The 5,670-nt window shown below is 34.6% G+C and overlaps 1 long non-coding RNA gene across 1 annotated transcript; it reads right to left on the bottom strand.

The window, feature by feature from the left end:
• Window positions 1–2,763: 2,763 nt before the first annotated feature.
• LOC145812674 (uncharacterized) lies at window positions 2,764–5,431 on the bottom strand. The gene is made up of 3 exons (XR_014356098.1): window positions 5,088–5,431; window positions 3,338–4,017; window positions 2,764–3,258 (listed from the first exon to the last, which is right to left on the bottom strand). It is a non-coding gene; the product is annotated as an uncharacterized LOC145812674 (long non-coding RNA).
• Window positions 5,432–5,670: the final 239 nt, after the last annotated feature.

Here is a 5,670-nt window from a genome sequence, read left to right as displayed (position 1 = left end):
ATAAATTTTGTGAACATTTTTGTAATAAAACTCAATGCATAATATACAAAGTCACTAACTTAGTAAATAATCATATGGGCATGAAAACAACATAACTGAAAATGTAAATGTAACAGTTTTTAGTTACATAGGTAGTACAGACATAAGTCTCCCACAAAAATACATTATGGACACCCTGAACTGAACACACAATACATAAACATAATGCTTAGATAGACAAATATTAGGCAAAAAATCTGACAAACTCATGACGGAAACACTTAGTCTAACACACACATTACATAATTATGCATAACCTAATATACTCTAGTACATACATAAACACCTAATTCGCGCTTAAATCGGCAATCGCAGAGTCTAAATAATCCAAAAGCTCAGGGTCAGAGACAAGTGCAGGATCCTCTATGATACCCTTGATAGTCGCGACATTTGGTTCTGTTCTGTTCTTCTGGGCATCCTTCTTAACTATATATAGTTGCATATCACGTGCTAACCTACATCGCATTTGAGAAATCTCACGTTGTAGTCTTTCACATAGTCGATCAACATTATCAGGTTCTTCCTTTTGGATCTCAACAGAACGTGCTTTTGTCACCTTAAGTTGATTTGCCCGACTTAAGGTTTCGAGTTGTACTCGCTCTATAAATAGTGCAGGCTACATGAGAAGAGCAGCATCAGCTAAACCATATCCTGTTTGATTGTCAGATGGCTCTATACATGAACCTCCTTGAACTGAATAATACTTGGGCGTCACAAAATGTCGCTTCCCAAACCTATCACGTTAACCATAAGCATAATCTAAAACAAGTATTGTTGTTTCGTTTTCAGCATTGCCACGTCCCCTTCCCCCTCCTTGTCGTGGACTGTCACCCCTTTGCAAGTTCCTACCACCTTTACGATTCACATTCTCTCCCATGAATCGTGTAGCCATGTTATTTTTTTTTAAATGAACGATAATTTTGTAGGGCGAAATGAGTTGTAAGTTTGTGTCTTCACCTTTAGTCGTTTATATAGTTGTTTATGAATGGCTTTACAAAGACACTGAAGGAAAAACCATAGAAAATAAATGCCTCTGAATGACAATCTCACATATACGAACAAGGTATGAGTTGTCACTAGAATGAAAAAACAGAGAAAAACAAATATTGTGCACCAAGTCACATGACTTGACAATCCATGTATATATACTGACAAAATAAGGGGGTGCTCACTGTGAGGTAAATCCGTGAATTCACTGTTGCCATGCGACTTTTTGAATTGACTAAAAAGGGCATGCTCACTAAAAGAAGGGCATGCTCGTATTCATGTCACTTACAAATGATGACCTGACACATACGCCATATTCCAACACAACGATGAGAAAGACATTGTAAGAAGATGACAAAGAAAATAAATGCCTCTGCACAAAGTGACATGAAATGACAATCCCACATATATCAACAAGAGATGAGTTGTCACTGTAATGAGAAAACAGAGAAAAGCAATGCCTGTGCACCAAGTCACATGACTTGACAATCCATTTGCATATATCGACATAAGAAAGGCATGCTCACTGTAAGGTAGATCAGTGAAAATTAACGCGTATGCGCAAAGTCACTGTTGCCATGTGACACTGTCAATCTAGTAAAAAGGGGGAGGGGTGTTACAAACGTAACTTGAATTTCTTGGAACATAACTCATTTGCATGTTCGATGTGACAACTCACTATAATGAGGGATGTAAGAAAAACTGAAAAAAGCAATTGAACCGAACCAAACTGAGTTGATAAGTCACTGCATGTTGACAAGTCACGAACTAGTATAGCATGTTATCTTCTACCCTCATCCATTTGATTTTATGATTGAATCTCAAATTTCTTCAAAACACCATATTTCTGACCTCGATATCGTAACTTCGAAGTGACTACTCACTGTATGAAAGAAGCACGCATGCGTACAAAGTTTATTGTGCCCATGTAAAATTCACCAATTCGTAGGGGGATTAACTTATTAACTCTGTTCAATGTCACTGCATCACTGAGGCATTTTTGACGGATATTTGAACCCCTTGACAAGTCTCTCTACGACTTAACTACTCAATGTATGAAAAAAAGGAAGCTTATGTAGGCAATGTTGTGTTTAACTTAGTTATGCATCAATCGTTGTTATGACCAACTATTTGTATTTCATTAAAAAGTATGGCTATTTGATTTTTTGTTGTCATTTGTAATTATTTTAAAATCAACTTTTGCATATTCAATTTGTAAACGTTTACAACATCAACTGAACATTGGTCGTAACGTACTCATCCGCAGATCAATCGTAACAAATTTGTAAATTTCACGCACGCCCACTTAACCCCATAGTTATGGAAGATTAATTGTTATTTTGATTTTTTCTGCAAATCACTCGTAATAAATTTGCAAATCCCACGTACACCCACTTAACCCAATAGATATGGAAGACTAGTGTATGCCAGTGCCTGAAGGCACGGTGAAAATATTGTTGGAATGAAAATGTAATTGAATATAAAAGTATTGGGTTAAAATGGAATTTATTCAAATAGATGATTCGTATGGTTTTAGATTTTCAAATGAATTTTATAATTACATTTTTTAAAAGATTTTGTCAAACTTAAAATTTTGTTTGATTGTATATATTAAAAATAATTTTTATAAATTTAAAATCCAAAACTTACTTAGTTTTGGAATTTCCAAAAACAGTTTTTCAATAATTATGTAAATTTACATGGAACTGTTTACTCTAAAAACAGTATATGACACTGTGCAAGTAATATGTCAAATTTTTATTAAAAAAAACAAACATGATCGAGGTTCATACTCAAACAATTTTCCTTTTTTGAAACACCCATTCCTTCCCAGAACTGTGTTATAAGCGAACCATCCACTTGTCTTTGAGATTGTTTTTTTAGCCCCCAAATGTTGTTTTTTGTGAACCCTCCATTGCTTGACTTCCCATTACGGTGGTCCTCATTGTGACTGGACTTCCAGGAATTGGATGGTGACTCTTATTGTTGTCCTGATGGAGAGGCGTAGTGAAGGAAAGTTTTTGACGGAGTTGCCCATTCACATTTGATGTGCCTTTATTGTGGACACTTCGTCTGTATGAACTTTATTAGTCCCGCAATTGGACCAATCACTTGGCTTTGAGCTTGTTTCTTCAACTCCCAAGTTTGGTTTTTTGTCAACCCTCCATTCCTTACCAGAGTCCTCATTTTGACTGGACTTCTAAGAATTGAAAGGCCACTCTTTCTTCTTTCCTGATAGAGATTGAAATTCCTTACGTAGAACATCACTATTTGAAGAGCCCCAGTTAAGGGAAGCTTTTGATTGAGCTACCTGTTTTGTTTTCTATGCTGTTGAAGGCGACACTTCGTCTGTATGAACTTTATTAATCCTCCAACTGCACCAACCATTTGGCTTTGAGCTTGTTTCTTCAGCCCCACTATTTGTAAAATGAGAATGAACTTGTGTTTTGTATATTTATGTTGTTATGTGAATTGAAAATGAATATGTTTTTTGTGATGTTTATTATGTTATGTGAATTGAATATTAACTCTATTTTTTTGTGATGTTTTGGTTGAAATGTGGAATGAAAAACTAACATAATCAATTAAACACAAAATGTTTTCTAATGTAATGAAAACAAACAGGTAATTTGTAATGTAAAGTTATGTGACATGAAAATGAACATGTATTGGCAACTAAACACTAACCGAATTAAACAAATTCATCATAGATAAACCATTGGCAATGACAAAAAAATATTAAGAATATAAACTAATATTCAATTGATCATATAAAATAGCAGCAGCAACGGTCCATAAAACAAAAACCCACAAAAGCAATTGTCTTTCTCTGTTACCCTTGATACACAAACAAAACAAAAGAAAAATTCTTAGGTTGCTACCCTTGGTTGATTGGAATGTGGGTGAGTGGGCACTTGCTTGATGGGGAGTAGGCCTTTGCCTGCATTAGCATGCTAGATGTGCTTGACTGAGTGCACTAGGCCTTCTAACCTGCATGTTCAAACGAAGAGTATTCATTATGCCATTGTAAACTTCTATTGTGAAATACTAGAACTAAATTTAGATTTCAAAATTCCTTAGGATTTCAAATCCTTTAACAAGCTAGAACTGAATTTACTAATGACCAAACCTTTGAATTACTAAATAGCGTGCACAAAATTATACAGAACTCATGGAATTACAGTGTCAAACACAAATTTATATAGAACTTTAAACCCAGCAGCTTATCTATTGTTCAAGCACATAAGGTAAGAAAGGTAAGCATTCTTTATCATCAATGTTAACTTTAAACATTTCAGTTTTATTTTAACCCTCAAAAGAAAATATATATAAAGATTTAAGAGGTAGAAAAGGAAAACTATGACGTCTTTCAATTTAAATATGCTCAATATGAGTGAAAAATTTAGAAACTTGTTCTAATGGAGTCTAAAACACATTTGAATATAATAATATGCTATAAGATTCAAACTAGAAAATAATTATTTGAATATCTTAATTTTTTTGACACAGATGATGAGAACAAATTCAGATTCAAACTAGGAAATAATGGAGTCTAAAGAACTCTTGATACGGAAATATACCAGTTGTTAGAAGTTGAAGATATGAATCAAAAGCACAAAAACCCAAACAAAGGGTAGTTGCATAGACCCTTTAAGGGTTACGCAAAACAGGACCAGAAAACATTAAATTCTAGTTGAATTATACAAGAACTGAAATGTGTAGAGTCTCTAAACAATGCTCCTAAATTGGGTTTTTGATAGAACCCTGGAGAGCATCAAATGTTTGCTTAAATTCTTCAAAGAAAAACCAAATTCACCAAATGGGTACTTGTAGAAATGGTATTGGAAAAATCAAATTCTTATTTTATAGATCACAGACCAATTTACAGAGCTAGCAGGCTAGAGATAGAAAGTAAAAACCCTAGTTTCACAAATTAAACGCAAAATCCAAACCCAAACAGTCACAATTTATGATTTTGTACAAAAATTGAAATCAAAACAAAAACCCTACAGAAATTGAAATCAAAACAATAACCCTAGTTTTGCGATATCAGGGTTTACCTGAGATTCTTGTTGTTCTGGTCGATAATGAGGAATAACTAACCAAGTCTCCGGCGTCGGTTGAGATATGTCGACTCCGGTTGCTTTTTGTCAAGTGTGAGCGAAGAAGGATGAGAGAGAGGAATAAAAGAGTGCATTTTGAAGAGAGGAGAGATAGAACAAATATCACAGCCTTCTTGGGTTTGGTCTGAGAGAGATAGATAGGAGAGAGAAAAGTGTTTGATTTTGGAGTGGGTTTTGAAGAGAGAGTGGTTGCCGACGCCTTCTATCAAATCCGGCCATTCGAGCCCCAAATTTCGACCTACCAAGTTTTTTATAAATTTTATAGATTAATAAAACAAAACATCACATATAATAAGCCTCCGTTTGGGAAGTGGGTTGGCTTTTTGGCTTTTTGGCTTTTTTGGCTATTTTAGCCTGGGCTTAAAAGCTTGGTTTGGGAAGGGCTTTTTGGCTTTTTGGCTTTTTTGAGTTTTTTTGTGAGAGAAGAATGTAATGATTATGGGTTGGATGTGATGTTTTGTTTGTTATGGCTAAAATAGCCTATTTTGTTTTTTGTGGCTAAAATAGCCAAAAAAGCCTG

Source organism: Camellia sinensis, chromosome 15 (assembly GCF_055761805.1).
Source record: "Camellia sinensis isolate YWXY chromosome 15, ASM5576180v1, whole genome shotgun sequence".
In the NCBI taxonomy this organism is placed as follows: domain Eukaryota; kingdom Viridiplantae; phylum Streptophyta; class Magnoliopsida; order Ericales; family Theaceae; genus Camellia; species Camellia sinensis.
Note: the sequence above shows the minus strand (reverse complement) of the source record. Positions and strands in the feature narration are given on the sequence as shown.